This window comes from Petaurus breviceps, unplaced genomic scaffold (genome assembly GCF_028583685.1).
Source record: "Petaurus breviceps papuanus isolate PSGF00001 unplaced genomic scaffold, PetGlider_PUasm1.0 126, whole genome shotgun sequence".
In the NCBI taxonomy this organism is placed as follows: Eukaryota; Metazoa; Chordata; class Mammalia; order Diprotodontia; family Petauridae; genus Petaurus; species Petaurus breviceps.
The window spans coordinates 78,150,059-78,167,033 of NW_027185655.1; the positions used below are offsets into that span (position 1 = coordinate 78,150,059).

At 41.3% G+C, this 16,975-nt stretch overlaps 1 pseudogene; it reads left to right on the plus strand.

Moving 5' to 3' along the window:
• The first annotated feature begins 318 nt into the window (after nt 1-318).
• Nucleotides 319-5,362, plus strand: LOC138171132 (paired box protein Pax-6-like; annotated as a pseudogene).
• The last annotated feature ends 11,613 nt before the right edge of the window (nt 5,363-16,975 follow it).

The window sequence follows — 16,975 nt, forward strand, 5'->3', positions numbered from 1 at the left end:
CTTAGCTGTAAGATAAACTTTCCCTTTCCATATCCTTAGAGTATTTGAGTTGGTATCACATTGTTCTTTATTTGTATTATATAAGGATAACCCACTAAAATTTTATTGTCAGCCCTATTTCATCTTCCTTTTCATTATCTATTTTGTTTATTTTTTCTGCCTTTATGCAATGGGTCTTCCATGTAGCCTACATGAGGTATACTAGTGCAGCACATAATACTTCAAATATTTCCCTTCTCTCTTGTTCCCTAAGGCTCTATCCCTGGCCCTCTTCTCTTCTCCCTCTATACTATTTTGTTTGGTGATTGCATTGGCGTCATGGATCCAATCATCATCTCTAAGCAGGTGATCTCTAAGCAGATCTACTTATCCCTAACCTCTCTCCTGTCTTCTGACTGCATAGTGGACATCTTAAAATGGATGTCATGTAACTATCTTAAATTAAACACAAAACTAAATTTATTATCTTTCCCTTTTCTTCTCCCTAACTTTCCTATAACTGTTAAGGGTGCCACAAATCTAGGCTCAAAATGTAAATTTCACCTTCAAGTCCTCACTCTCTCTAACTTCCATATCCAATTACTGGTCAAGTCCTGTTGATTTTGTCTTTGTAACATCTTCTCTCTTCCAACCAGGCCCTCGACCCCTCATCCCTTGATTATTGCAATAGCTTTCTGAATAGTATCCCTGCCTCCAGTCCCTCTCCACTCTAGGACATCTTCCACTTAGCTGTGAAATTGATTCAAATCCCTCCTTCCCCATTCAATAAACTCCCGTGGCTCCATATTATCTCCAAAATAAAACCTAAAACTCTCTGTTTGACTTTTAAAGGCCTTTGTAACCTGGCCCCTTCTTACTTTCCAGTTTGCCTATACTTCACTTCCCTTCATATAGCCTATAATTCAGTAACACTGGTATCCTTGAGGTTCCTTGCATAGGACACCACATTTTCATTATCTGTCCTCCAAGCATGGAATGTTCTCCCTCTTCATCGTTGCTTTCTTGTTTCCCTGACTTCCTTCAGTTCCCAGCTAAAATCAGTCCCACCCTCTAGGAGAACTTTTACTTATCCCCCTTCATTCCCATTCATCTCCATCCATTTTGCCCCATATATCTTGTTTTCATATGTCGTCTCTCCCGTTAGACTGGCAGCTTCTTGGGAACGGGGACTGTTTCTGCCTTTCTTTGTATCCCCAGAGATTTGCACAGTGCCTGGCACATAGGGGGTACTTAATAAGTGTTATTGACTTGACTTGACTTGACCTGACTTGTCTCATCAACAGGTCTGTCCCTCAGCACTTGTTCCCCATTAAAATATCAATTTTTATTATGAATTATATTAATTAAAATGTTTATATAGCTTTAGAACTGACAAAAACACTTTTATCACAAATATTCTGTGGGGAATGTACTGCTAGTTCCACAGATGATCAAATGAAGGTGCAGATATGTTAAATGAGGTTGCTAACAGTCCCACATCTGATAAGTATCACTGAGAGGAGAATCTAGGCTTTCTGTCTCTTTACCAGCCCCATTCTCTTCTGGTCTCTCTCTACATACTCACTCTTGGTCATCTCATCAACTCCCAAGGGACCAATTATTATCTCTATAGAAACAACTTTAGAATCTACACATCTAGATATTATCTCTTTCAGCCACAGTCCTATGTCATCAAACTGACTGTTGGATGTCCCCACAGAGGTCTTGAAACAACATATTTAGAGCAGAACACATTTTTTTCCTACTAAACTCACTTTTCTTTCCAACTTTCCTGTTTCTGTCAAGGCAGCACAATCTTTCTAGTCATCCAGGTTTATAACCTTGTACTCATCTTTGACTCATCTCTCTCTCCCTCACCCTCCAAATATAATAGGTAACCCAATCTTGTTGATTCTACCTTCGCAAAAGTTCTCCCATTTTTCTTCTTTGCTCCATTGCCATGGCTGTCATCCTTCAGACAATCACTTCTTGCTTGGGCCATTGTGATAGCTTCCCCATTACCTTCCTTCCTTCCTTCCTTCCTTCCTTCCTTCCTTCCTTCCTTCCTTCCTTCCTTCCTTCCTTCCTTCCTTCCTTCCTTCCTTTCTTTCTTTCTTTCTTTCTTTCTTTCTTTCTTTCTTTCTTTCTTTCTTTCTTTCCTTTTTTGGAGGGAGGAAGGTAAGGCAATTGGGGTTAAGTGACTTGCCCAAGGTCACACAGCTAGGGTTTTTTTTTTACAGTAAGTGTCTGAGGCTGGATTTGAACTCAGGTCCTGAGCTGGTGTAGAATAGAGCTGGTGCTCTATTCACTGTGCCACCTAGACGCCCCCCCCCATTGTTTTCTTTACCTTGTCTCTCCCCTTTTCAGTTCCTCTTCCTCTTTGAAACTTCCAAATCAATTTTCCTAAAGCATAGGTCTGACCAAGCCATTCTTTTGCTCAAGAAGCTTTAGTGGCTCCCTTTTGCTCCTAAGATGAAATTGAAACCCCTTGATTTGTTAGTTAAAGGCTTCCATAACCTGGTTCCTTTTTCACACTTCCTGCCTGCCTCTCACATACTTTTTGTTCCAGCCAAATCATCCTATTTGCTATTCTTCACAAACCATGTTCCATCTCTTGCCTCTGTGCCCTTTCATAGGTTGTCCCCAGTACTGGTATGTCCTTCCTCCTGAGTTCTTCTTTTTGGACTCTCTGGCTCCCTTCAGGTTTCCCCTCAAGTGCTACCTCTAAAGAAGGCATTCCAGATCCAGCCAGTTGTCAATGCCCTCCTTTTCCACAAAAAAAAAAGCATCTATTAAGTGCCTACTATGTGTCAGACATTATGCTACATGCTGGAGACCCAAATATAAAAAATAAAACAGTATCTAATTGTGGCGACTGTATATTCTAATCAGAGAAACAACAAACACACATGCAAGAGTATACATTTGCCATATAATGGATAATGAGAATAAATACAAGCAAATGCAAAGTAGCTGAATGTAAGGTTGTTTGGAAGGGAGTATACAAGCATTCAGGGGATCAGGAAAGGCTTTATGTAGATGGTAGTGATTATACTATATCTTGAAGGAAGAGAAGAATTTCTGAGGCAGAAGTGAGGAGAGAGTGCATTCCAAGAAAATGTAGGTACAAAGTTACAAAACTGGAAGAGAGAGTGTCATTGTGAGGAACATATGAAAGTTTCATTTGGTTGGATCACAGAGTACTGGAGGTAGAGTCATAACCTGGGAGGCTAGAAGCATATGTTTGGACCAGATTGTGTACTACTTTCAAACTCAAAGTAGAAATTTTATTTTGCCATAGAAACAATAGAAAGTCAGTGGAATTGATTGAAGAGGGGAGTGACTTGGTCAGATGTATGGTCAAGGAAATCACTTTGCATGATTGCAGTATGTAGGATTGACTGAAGTGGTGAGAGTTTTAAGGCAGAGAGACCAATTAGGAGGGTCTTGTAATAATCTAGGAAGGAGGTGATACACCCCTGAACTAATGTGATAGTTGTATGAATGGAGAGAAGGGGCCAGAAGCCAGGGATATTGTGAAGATAGCAGTAGCAAGATATGGTAACTGATTAGAAATGTGGGATGGGGTAGAATAAGGAGACAAGCGGAGGTCACAAACTAGGGAGAGTGAAAGGGGATATTGGTGCTGCACACAGAAATGGTAAATTTTGGAAGAGGAAAGGACATGGGGGAAACATGTTCAGTTGTAGACATTTTGATTTTGAAATATCTCTGGGACATCCAGCTTGAAATATTCAATAAACATTTAGTACTATGGTATTGATATAATACAATACTGATGATTAACTCTCAACAGATTTTACATCAATGGTTTTGAGATGAATAGAATGGTAGAAGAGGGAATTTGTGTCCAATGGCCTCAATTTTCTCAATAAAGAAAGAAATGAGGTCTTTAGCTGGGAGAGTATGTAAAGGAGAAGTATGGGAGTCCTGATGAGGGAAGAGAAAGTTTAGAATAGCTTCTGTGGGGCAAGAGATAAGGAATCAATTGAGGAATAAAAGGAATGTTTTGATGAAGTGAGAGCACAGAGGAAATTGGATAACATGGATTTATAGAAGACATAGTCAAGACAATTATGAAACTTCCTTCAGTTCAGTTCAACAGCTTGTGAGCAGGAGTTGAGGAGGTGTATGGTTGGAATGATCCAGTTAGTTTTGGCAAGAGATAAGTTGGGAAAGGAAAAAGTGTGTGTGTGTGTGTGTGTGTGTGTGTGTGTGTGTGTGCGCGCGCGCGCACGCATGTGTGTGAAAAATTCAAGAGTAGAAAACAATGTAGACTTAAAATGGCTAACTATAGTGTCAACATTGGAAATGGAGGAAAGTGATGTTAGAACAGAGCTAATGGCCATTAAAAGTATTTAGAGGTAGAAGGATTGAAGGTTCGAATGAACAGAAATAGGTTTAGAAAGAGGGAGGTGTAGTATAGGAGGTTATGTTCAGATAAAGCACTTCTAGAGTTTCTAATTAAGAAAGTAGAAGACACCTACTCTCGAAGCTGACCAGCCACCGTGAAGCCCTCCAAGCTTGAACCTGCCTTGACCTCTGACTCATCTGCAAGCAGCAAAAAAAGGGCAAAGAGGGAGTGTACCATGTTTAATGAGGTTCAGCTGGATGTTCTTCTGGGTAAATTTCACAAGAACCCATATCCTAACTACTCTGTCAGAAGCGAGCTTGCCAACCACCTTGATGTTCCCGAGTCTAGAATACAGAATTGGTTTCAAAACCGAAGAGCCAAACAATCAAGACAGCTGAAAGAAAAAGAAAGTTTGAATTTATCTGGACAGTCCAGGACCAGGGAGAACACAGCTCCTTGGTTCGTGGCTCGAAAAACCCTCACACTTCAACTCCCAGCCAAGTTCCACAGGAAAGTCTCCCAGAGACCCAGTTAGCCTGGCCAAATAGATCCAGGTTCCCCTCATCTAAGATGACAAAGGTCACCCTTGGGGAAGGTCCTGGCTTCCCAGAGACAGTGGCTGCAGCCTCAGCACCGGCCAAGGAGGCTTCTACAAGCCCAGGAGCCTGTCTGCAGCCTCCTGGCCTCACTATGGAGTCTCATCCCTGTTTAAAGTCCCAGTCATGGAGAAGCTCCCCACAGAGCACACCCTCCCGACTCCAGACCCTGAAGAGAGGACAGCAGGCGGAGAGACGGCTTTGGCTTGAGTATCTCCGCCAGCTTCCCAAGCAGTTGCAGCAGTATCCCTGGATGCAAGAGTATCTGGAATACCTGCAGCAGCACCCCATTCCAGTAGCACCTGCCCTCGCCCCCAGCCCACCAGCAACCCCCCTGGCAGATACTCTTCCCAGTGCCTCAGCATCCCTGGCCACAGAAGCCACAGGGTCAGAGACCACTCCAGCCAAATGAGTCCTCCCTTAGTCCCAAGTTGCAGGAGCATCTGTAGTCACTTAGTATTTCAACCATTATGGAACTCTTTCTTGTCCCATTCCCCCTGCCCCCATAACTTCTGCTCCATGACCTGTGATTTGGTTGGCTTCTTGGGACCAGGCAGCTGTTGGACCTAAATTGTCTCTTCGATGTATATTGAGTTAAACAATGGATTCCCCTTTTGTTGTAGGAGGACAGATCTTTGCTCTGAGGTTGGTGATGGAAATTGGGAGTGTCTTAGTCTGAGCTGAGTGGGTGGGTAGCCATGTTTTTTTACTAGTTCTGCTCAATCACTAGTCAGTATTTCAGAATTATACCACTGTTTAGAGCAGCAGCAACAAGCTTAAAGAGTGGTGTTCGTCTCTTAATGAACAGGATTGGAGGGTCCCACTAATTAACAATGGACCCAGGAAGAAGGGTACAAGAGACCAGGGTAGTCTGGGGTGACATGTTCAATATCAATCCAAGATAAATGAAAAGCTTCATGGTGCTGTACCTGCCTTACTAGATAGTATGTGGGCCATCAGTGGTCTTTCAGGGCAGTCATTTAGACAGTTGCCTGACTGAGCATCTCAGAAATGGAGACGCTCATGTTTCTTTTGCATTAACCCTACAAATATCCACCCTAAAACAAATTTTTTTTCCTTAGCTGACATTTAAAAAACCCACTTAATTGGATGCCAATATTTGTTACCTAGATATTACTCCAAGACCTCTCAGGAGGGCATAGTTTTGAATAGATGTGTATTAAGTGGGTAAATGTAGCCCTTTGTTCCTCTCTCTCTGTGGGGGAGAAGAGAACAGGGTAGGAGGAGGCCCCCTTGATAACTCTGCAGTCATGCCTTAAAAGGAGCAGAAGATGGCAATAATAGTGTTTTCACAGTTGACAGTGTGTTTTCCTTATCCCAGTGCTGAAGGTAGATACTTCTGCAAGTCTTATTGATCAGAGTAAGCTCAGTCCTGGTAATGGGCCCAGTGATTGGTTCTGCCAAGACTCGGATCCAGATTCCCTCACTCTGGGCCCCTTTTCTTCCTCTTAGGGCATGCTGCTCTCTCTGCACAGGCCTTACCCACTCACTCCCTCTACCTTCTCCAGGGTCCTCTTGTGTCCCTGGCTTCCCTCTTAAGTATTAGCTGCTTCTAGTAGAAAGAGTCCAGCTTTTGAAACCTTGGACCAAACTGGGGGTTCTGATGGAGTTTGCCATGGTGATGATCATTTGCCTTTGCCGTCCCCATCCCATTCTTTTTCCCCCTTATTCTTTCAGGGAAGCTGTATGGCCTGGCCAAGTGAAATCCCAGCCTTAGTGACTTGTATGACCTTGAGCAAGGCATTTCGCTTCTTGGGGTTTGTATGGTCCTTTCCCCACTTCCCCTATCAGCTTTGTCTTTCCTCTGAGCATTTCTTTATTTCCTATAACTTCAAGGCTCATCTCAGGGGATACTTTGTATGGGAAGCCTTTGCTCATCTCTCCTTAGTTACTTACCTAGATGCATGTTGAATTCCCAATGGAATGGAAGGTTTGGGTGGGGGGGAGGGAAGGGAATTTGTTTTGTTTTTCTCCAATTTTAGTATCCTTACCATAGTGTCACACAGAGAGTGGGCACTTCATTATACTTAGAGAATTGGATATTCAAATGAGGATTTATTTAAATCAGTACCCTGCAGCAGTGCTTTCTTGAAAATTGTTGGTGGAATAAATGTTCGGTCTGAAGAGAGGACCTTAAAACAGGCAATGTTGAAGCCAAAGAAATGAACCTCCAGTGGGGGGCTTGTAGGCACTCTGGCAGTCCAGTGGACAGGATGTTTAGGGGGGAGGAAGAGAAAGAGTGGCTTCAGGAGAGATGGACCCAGTTCAGAGAAAATGTAGAAGGGGAAAAAGAAGCACGGCATCCTCAGGATTTTGGTGACACCACACTTTCTGGAGCCCTGCTGTAGGCTTGAGGAGTCGGGTAGATCTTCCAAGTAGAGGGGACAGGGTTGCTGTGGTCCCTTTCCTGTCCAGAGCCAACTGTGCTCCCTTGCTGTTCCCAACGACAGAGAATTGTCTGCCGCTCAGTCATTGCTGTTGATGGATGTTCACTCAACTTTGTTAAAGCTCACGGTTCTGAGACTATCTGCCTCCAGCTGCTTTTAATAAAGTAACCTCATTCTGTGAAGCGGATCCTTGGGCAGTAGGGGAAGGTCACTGCTACTCGTGGATCTGAACCAGACAGCAGCTGTCTTGCTATCTTTGGAAATACTCTCCTTGTCTCCCTTTCCCAATAATTTCAGTTGTGTGATGTCCACCCTGTTGGCAGGGACTAAGTTGTATTTTTATCACCCTATTTATGTCAATAAACTTAAATGACTTTTCATTAAAAAAAAAAGAAAGTAGAAGACTTATGGGTAATGGTAAGATCTTATGTGTGGCCATCACTACGTGTGGCTAGGGTAGAGTGAAGGACTAGATTGTGGGATTTAAGGAGGCTGAGGAATTGAGAGATCAGGGAATTTGAAAGATGATCAGTATGAATGTTGAAGTCCCCTAGTATAAGGGCAAAAGTTGGTGAGAAGAGGAAAATAATGAGCTAGGTTTTTGTTGGTGGTGATGTTCATTTTTAATTTTCAAAGAGGATCAATGATATCAGGAGGGTGATATCTTGACTTGCAAGTGATTTGGACTTAAGTGAGACAGAGCTGTGCAAAATCATCAGCTTCATTCTGTCCTATGGAAAGAAATAAGTCAAGATGACTGGTGATGGTATGGCTGGGCTAGGTGCTAGACTACTCCTTGAGAAAGAAGACCCAAGCTCCATACCATATGATAGACCTGGAGATGTCAGGATGAGGCTGCAGGGAGCCCAGCAGAAAATCTCTGGTCTGAGATTTTCAGGACAGAATCTCACCACCTGGTATCATCCTGTGAAAAGAGTAAAAGTGCTGTCAATCTTCACTAAATTTGACACCCTGAAACAAATCCCTGATTTCTGCTCAGATAAAAATTATTAAAAGTTATTTAGTCCAAAAGCATAACTCAAATGATGTTGATAGGTTACTGGTGCAGATACTTGGGTACTTTTCTGGCTACTCAGATGACATTACTGCTCTGACAACTCACATGATTGGTCTGTGTTTCATTCATTTGTGACTGAGGCAAATCACCTAACTATTTTGAGTCTCAGTTTCTAAATCTGTAAAATGAGGGAAAATATGTTGTAAATCTTAAAGCCCTGTAGAAAAATGAGTTATTATAGACTAAGATTTAGAGCTGGAAGAGATTTTGCAAATTATGTAGTCCAAACCCCTTTTCTACAGTTGAGGACACTGAGTTTTGGGGCAGTCAAGCCACTTGGCTAAGGTCATGTAGGAATTAAGTGGCAGTTAGGATTGGAACCCTTCTCACTCTAAAACCAGGAGTCTTTCTGAAGAACCACCCTATATTTTTATTGTATCCTTAATTAGATGAGTGAGAACATGCAACATCCCTTGAATTTGTCACCTTTTCTAGCCTGATACTGCCATCACTCTGATCCAAGCCCTCTTCACCTGACCACTAGACTGCTGCAATAATCTGCTGGTGGGTCTGTCTGCCTCAAGTCTCTACCCATCCTCCTTTCAGCTATTAAAGTCATTTTCCTAAAATACAGGTCTGACCACATCACTCCCCTTCTCAATCAATTGCAATGACTCCCTATTGCCTCCAGTATCAAATTAAAAATCCTGTGTGGCATTCAAAGCCCTTCAAAACTTAGCCCCCTCCTATATTTCCAGTCTTCTTACATCTTACTTCCTGTCATGTTCTCTACAATGTAATAACTGCTGGCCTCCCGACCAGTTCATAAAGAAGACATTCCATCTCTCATCTCTAGGCATTTTCTCTGGCTGTCTTCCATACCTAGAATGCTCTCCCTTCTAATTTCTTCCTATGGCCTTCTCTGGCTTCCTTTAAATTCCAACTAAAATCCCATCTTTTATAGGAAAACCTTCTCAGTCCCTCTTAATTCTAATACCTTCCCTTTGTTAATTATTTCCTACTTATCACATATATAGTTTGTACATATTTGTTTACTTGTCTCCCCTATTAGACTGTGAATGTCTTGAGGGTAGGAACTATTTTTTCCCTCTTTTTATATCTTTAGCACTTAGCACAGTTTCTGGCACATAAAAAGGGCTTAGTAAATGTTTGTTAACTGACTGATAATGTCATCTCCCACTTCTTATTTTCCCAGATTGCTTAAACATGTGATAGGCATATAGTAGATATTTAACCTATAAAAACCTACATGCTTGCAGCACAATTGCCCAGGGAATTCAACTCCATGTGTCTGATTCTTCCACTTCAACTAGGCCAGACCATATTGGGGACAATCCCAGAGCAGAACCAAATTTTAAGGTCTGGGGAATTCTGGGTCAGCCTTATAACCACCTGCAACTCTTTTGTCTGCATGAATGCCTCCCAGAAAACATCTCCTCAGAATACATTAGCATCTAACAAAGGCTGAGACCCTGGACAGCAGCCCCTTTCATGACCCCCTTGGGATGTTTCTGTAGTAATATCATAATAGTGGTCTTCAGCTGGCATCAGTCTATATTGTAATTACTACTTTTCAGGCAAATGGATCCTTGCTTAACTACCGGAGTTATTCTTATATCCTTCAAAAGCTCAGTATAAACATTACATATATATTTTCTGTCCCTTGGTCATTTTTTTCTCCTTTAGAGACAGATACTCAAATTTTTTTTTAAAGCAATCAGGGTTAAGTAACTTGCTCAAGGTTACATGGTCAGTTATTTCTGGGTGTGGTGCTGAGTATCTGAGCCCAGATTTGATCCCCAGGTCATCCCGACACTGGAGCCGGTGCTGTTACTTGCTGAGCCACCTGGCCACCCAAGATACTCAAATTCTTAATACCAAGTGGAACTCTCTTTCTTTATCTTTTGTTTGTTTATCTTTCCCCTCCTTGAATGAGACTCTGACATTCACAATACTGGTTTGGTAACTTGGCATTCCATTTGTTGGCTGTGGCCAAGTACTCCTTTTTGGCTTGGGACCACAAGTGTGGAGGCTTTAAGTTAAGCAGTCTTGGTGAGGTCTCTAGGGTACCTGCCTAAAATCTGGCATCCAACTGTTTTGTACTCTTTTAGTATTAACCCTTACAAGAGTAGCTACTAGGCTCTAACAAACTACCCATAAATACCATCTGGATAATAGTGCATGATTTTATAACAATAAGCAGTCAATAACAAAACATTTCAGATGAAGAGAAGGTAACTGGGGTACCAGTAACAGATACTGAGTCATTAAAGCCATGCTGTAAAGAGTAGGAGCACTTTATACCCAATTCTGAGAGAAAGGCATTTCACTTAGAGCAAAAAGAGCTTCAAAAAGTCAGAATAATACATAGATACATATTTAATCTGTACTATATTCTTAGATGGACAGGCAGTGTGGTATAATGGGTAGAGTACTAAAATGGAAGACCTGGGTTCGAATCTTGCCTCTGACATTTACTAGTTATATGACTATAGGCAAGTAACCTAACCTCTCAGGGCTCTTGAAACTCTAGAACTCCTTAAGCAGCTCTAAGGCTATGTGAGTTGTGATATGTGCATGTGGATGGGGACGTCAAAGCCACAAAATCACAGGTCCTTAATGGGGTTGGTGTTTTCAAACTATTTAAAGAAGCATTTAAGTTTTTATTAATGAGCTTACTTATGGGAAGTCCTCAATGATTATTATCAGGAATTGTGATTCTAGGGAGCTATAGTGGAAAAACTTTGACGAAAAGAAAAACAAATAATCAAGTCATCAGAAAAATAACATGATGATCTTGGTTCCAGAGGACAGCTGATAGATAGATAAGGCAAAAGTAGTCAGTATGCTGTTGGTTTTGAGTAATTCTTTTTCTTTGGTGCTTGGAGGGTTCTGAGAACATGAGCTGGTGGTATATATTAAGAAGTAACTGTGGGATCAAAAGCAAAAAGCATCAATAATTTTTTTTCAAACATGATTTAACCACCACACATGTATTAGCTAATTCTTTATAGCCAGACACAGCACATTACCACATCATGTCTTGTGTAATCTGGACAATTCCATGACAAGCTTAAGCTACTATAATAGTTCACCTCGGCTTTGACCTACATGGAATAAAATTTTAAGGATGGTGAGGGAGTGATTAGGGTTTTAATACCACTTGATTCTGGGAACTGCTCAGACATACAGACATGAATAGAACTTGAAAGAACATCGAATTGTAAATCTCCTGGGTTATAAATATCCTACATGTTTGCCTGCCTTGTTCATAAATGTTTCATCATCATCAAAACTCATTTGAGATTGAACTCAGTATACTGCATTGTGTATAGTAGTGTATAATATAGCACAATACAGGTTTGTCCCAACTTAATGTGCTGGTTTCCAAAATTCATTTGTAAGCAGCTTGTCCACTCAGCTCAGCTGTCCCTGCAGGTTAAAGCTTTTTTCTTTCTTCCAAAAATGACCCAGTCCAATTATGAACTCTAGAATTTTCCAGATGTTTTTGTTCCCTATGGTTTTCATAGCAGCAGCTGCAGCAATTGTTCTGACTTGGGAGGTGGAGGGTGTCAACAGTTTCTAAGTATAAGTGATCTATAAGGGAGGTTTCTAAGTGAGGACTCTTGGTGTCATAGGATTGTTTAGTTATGGGCCTAACCCTACACATAAATTTGGTAGTATTGTGAAAGATTTGAGTGATAATAACATACATCAGATAATGTCTATCTAAGATGGTGATTATTCTTTTTTTATGAGTATGTTTTAGAAGGGAATTTTTGCCACTTAAGGCCTCCTCTATCAAAAACTCTTGACAATGTGCAGTAACCATTCATTCTGGATTCATTCCATGCCTCAGTGGTCAGTGATGATGATAAGTATATTGGCAACATGATTCTGAATGCACAATCAAAATACTGTTTGTAGCTGTGTAGATTGTTTTCAAAAGATAATCAAAGTGTGATCAAATAGACTAAAAAATGCTCACTGGTACTATAATAAAGTAAACAAAAGAACACCAAAATGAAAGCTAAAAGTAGAGTAATTATAATGGATAACCTTGGATCCAGTGAGGAGGTGAGGAAGCACCCCCCTCTTTTTGTGGTGGAGGATCTGGGTAGTCAAATATGGGTGCAGAATATTGTATACATTGTTAGATATAGTCACTGTTTCAGTTCGTTTTGCTTCACAATTTTGTTTGTTCATTTGTTGCAAAGAAGGACTCATTTGGGCAAACCAGAATAGCTGAAGAGGCAGGGCACTCAGAGGGAAAGATAAAAGGTATAATTGCCATGTGAGTGAAGCCACAACCATCACCACCTCCCCTCAGACCTTGATGGAAAAAATCCAGGAACCTGAACGTAGCAGTGCTCCCCAGATCATTGGCCTTGCTTCCAGGCCAGATCCTGCAGCTATTATCTATTCTACGGGGAACGACTTCTATGTGCAATGGATTCACCACCCTCACTGCTATCGATACCACTGACCAACTGCCATTAATGACATCAATGGGAAAGTAAACCCAGGATCCTCAGGAATAGCAGTGCCCTCCAACCTCCTGCCCTACTCCCAGTCTAGCCTCCAAAATCATTATTCAGGAGAGCAACATATGTGATGAGGGGACTTTCTTTCATAGTTGTAGACCTGCTATATAACCCTTAGGGAAGACAAGCTGGTTTAACTGAAACAGCAAGGCATTCCAAAGGAGAGTTTGCAGGGGGCAGGGGCCATGTGGCAGGCAATTCAAACTACTACTACTACTACCATATTCCCTTTAGATGTGGATGGAGACAACCTAGAATTGTGAGCTCAAGAGCCCTGGGTAGACTAGACCCCAGACCCCTGGCCCAGCCTAGCCCCCATAGCCACCAACCAAAAAATCAGATCTTGTGGGGTTGTGTCTCTGCAGGTGCTGCAGCCCTAGAAGAGCTGGCAATGGCAAATCATTCAAATATCAGAAACAGATTGAATTTGATTGGTGGAAATGACATTAAGGGAGATGTATCACCATATATTTCACCCTAAGGGCCATGGGGCCTTTTCATCTAAAATTTCCTATTTAATGTTGTGTTCACAGTTGGAATGTGAGCCTTTTGAGAGCACGGACCTTCTTGCTTTACTTTTTGTATCTCCAGTGCTTAGTATAGTACCCTGCATATAGCAAACACTTCATAAATGACTGCCTTCCTTCCTTCCTTCCTTCCTTCCTTCCTTCCTTCCTTCCTTCCTTCCTTCCTTCCTTCCTTCCTTCCTTCCTTCCTTCCTTCCTTCCTTCCTTCCTTCCTTCCTCCCTCCCTCTCTTTCCACTCTTCCTTCTATTCTTTCCTTCCTTCCTCCTTTCCTTCCTTCCTTCAGACAGGTAGAGAAGTGGAGGGAAATGACTGTAATAGAAAAACATAAAAGCAAAAGGCATTAATAAAACTTATTTTAAAATAAATATAATCAATCAACAAATATTTATTAAGGTCCTATAATGTGCTGAACATTATGCTAGGTATTGAGAAAACAAAGACAAAATAAAGCAGACCCTGCCCTCAAAGATCTTATATTCTATTAGAGGGATACAACAAGTATACAAAAAGAGAAAATAAAATGCATATATTGATTGCAGGTGAAAGTTCCACATTTAGGGGCAGCTAGGTGGCACAGTGAATAGAGCACCAGCTCTGGAGTCCGGAGGACCTGAGTTCAAATTTGACCTCAGACACCTGACACTTATCTAGCTGTGTGACCTTGGGCAAATCACTTAACCTCAATTGGCTTGCCTTTCCCCCTCAAAAAAAAAGAAAAAAAGAAAGTTCCATATCTGGCAGACAGTAACCCCAGGGCAGGGTAATCTCCAATTCTCAAGCCTTATCGAAGATGCCCAAATGCCCTTTATTGGGTCTGGAGGGGAAAAAAAAATTCCATCTTACTCTTTACACAAAAACTACACCCTGTTGGCCAATAGTGAGGTGCCATTCCTACTATTTTCACTATGGTAGCAATTTCCCTGCTGTTGGTGACCTCCACCTCCTCCTTGAAGTAGGAGAAAGAATCTTCTGGGGTTATTGTTTTTGCTTGAGATCCTCTAAGGCCTATGAAGATTAGGGAAACAAAAAGGAAAATGTCTTTAATTATATACATTAGCTCCCCCACTGATGCAGTTGCCTGAGCTCAGGTTATCAGTTCCCATTTGGATCTCAGACTTCATTTTCTTTTCTTTTTTTTTTTAAAGCAATAGGGGTTAAGTAACTTGCTCAAGGTTACACGGCCAGGTGTTTCTGGGTGGGTGCTAAGTGTCTGAGCCCGGGATTCGATCTCCAGGTCTTCTCAACACTGGAGCCGGTGCTCTTACTCGCTGAGCCACCTGGCCGCCCCTCAGACTTCATTTTCTAATAGAAACAGCAGATAACTATGATACTTGCAGTCCTACGGCACAACTACATCACGGATGAAATTAGCTTTTTGCAAGTCAGCTAAGAACCTAACCACCACTTATATAATTAGGTTCATAGGTGTAGAGTTGGAAGTCTAACTTCCTCATTTTACAGATGAGAAACTGTGGCCCAGGGAAGTTGTGGAATTTACCCAAGGTTACACAGCTGGCAAGCATCAGTGTGAGATTCAAACACAGTTTGCTGAGTTCCAAGTCTCTCTGACCGTTGTACCATGCTGCCTTCTATTCTACTGTTGCCGTGTGCAGACACATTCTGAGTTCCTAAAAGCAAACTTAAAAATTTACCTTTGGCCCACGGGCCATTTGCAAAGTAAGTTACTGCATTCCTTCTCCTGTTTTCAACTTGAGACCCCTCTGTCTCACACCACTCACCTTTCCCTTCTGGATTACCTCTACTCCATTCGATTTTGATCAACTTTGTTTTATGTTGTAATTAACGATATTCTTTATTCATCTTGCAAGTTCTTCGCACAAGGCCTTAAGTTATACAGAGAAAAGCTCTGTAGAAATAAAGTGAATACTTTAAAATCAAGCACAGTCTTTTAATGGAATGACCTGCTTTGATTATAAAGTGATTTGATAAGACAGCATAAGTGCTCAGTTGTGATCACTTACTGTCTATAACTTTAGGAAAATAAACTCCTATTAATATTTATGTGACTGCTTCCATTTTTCAAAGGGCTTTGTTAGTTAACCTCACAACGGTAGGGCCAGAGAAGTGGGTGAGAAGGATGGTTAATGCATATGCAAATGAATGTGATGAATTATCTCCCCCATTCCTCTTTTGTACTTCCATTGTACTTTTTCTTGAGAATAGGAAACTTCACATCTACAGGGGAGCTATTCCATATAATCAAAAAGAATTTCCATTTTTCTTTCCCTAATTTTTACAGAACTCAACAAAAATGATAAATATTTTTTCAATATGCACCAAAATAATGGCAATGATCAGCAAAATACAGTCACAGCAAAGTGGAAGATTCAGATTAGTATGTCATTGCCACAGGGTAAAATGAGCAATCCTCTCTTCCTCTTAAGCCAGATATTCTGAGCCCCTCCACCCCCCACCTCCCACAGTCTATTCTATGTGGCCAAGGTCTACTTTAACACTTGCAGTGACAGATTGAAACTCATTGCTACCTCTCAAGACACAGTCGAAGAATCAGAGGATTCAGAACTTGAAATGACTTTTGAGGTCATCTAATTTAATCCCTTCACTTTGCAAATGAAGAAACCGAGGCCCACAGAGACAGGCCCAAGGTCACCCAAAATGTCAGAGCTGGGTTTTGAACCAACATGGTACAGGAAAGGCACTAACTGAAATGGGAGTTACTGGATTTATCCTGGAATAATTGAAGTCAGGAATACTTGGTTTGGAACACAGCCTCCTTAGATGTGTACTAGTTGTGTGATCCTGGAACATACCTCTTTAGCTCTAAAATGCTCAATTTCTTCATCTTTTAAATAGTGATAATAATAATAGCACTTAACACTTTTCAATTTTGACAAGATAAAATGGCATGATGTATGCAAAATGCTTTAGAAACCTTACACCTTAAACAGATATGTAAACAGGAATTATTATTATTATTTCAACCAATTCTCCAGTGACTACTACTATCATCCTGGGCAGCTAGGTGGTGTAGTGGATAGAGAACTGGACTTCGAATCAGGAAGACTCACCTTTTCGAGTTCAAATCTGGCCTCAGGCACTTACTAGCTGTGTGACTCTGGGCAAGTCACTTAACTCTGTTTGTCTCAGTTCCTCATCTATAAAATGCTCTAGAGAAGGAAATGGCAAACTACTCCAGTCTCTCTGCCAAGAAAACCCCCAAAATGGGGTCACAAGGAGTTAGACACTTCGAAATACAAAAACAAAAAGGAAACAGTTCTTGCACTCCAAGGGATTGCATCATCATCATCATCATTAGAGCTAACATTTATATAGTGCCTACTATGTGTCCAGCACTGTGGTAAGTACTTTACAAATATTATCTCATTTGAAACTCAAAACAACCTCAAGCAGAAGGTACTATTGTTATCCCCATTTTACAACTGAGGACAAGGAGGTAAACAGAAGTTAAATGACTTGCCCAGGGTCACATGCAATAAGTGTCTGAGGTCAGATTTGAATTCATC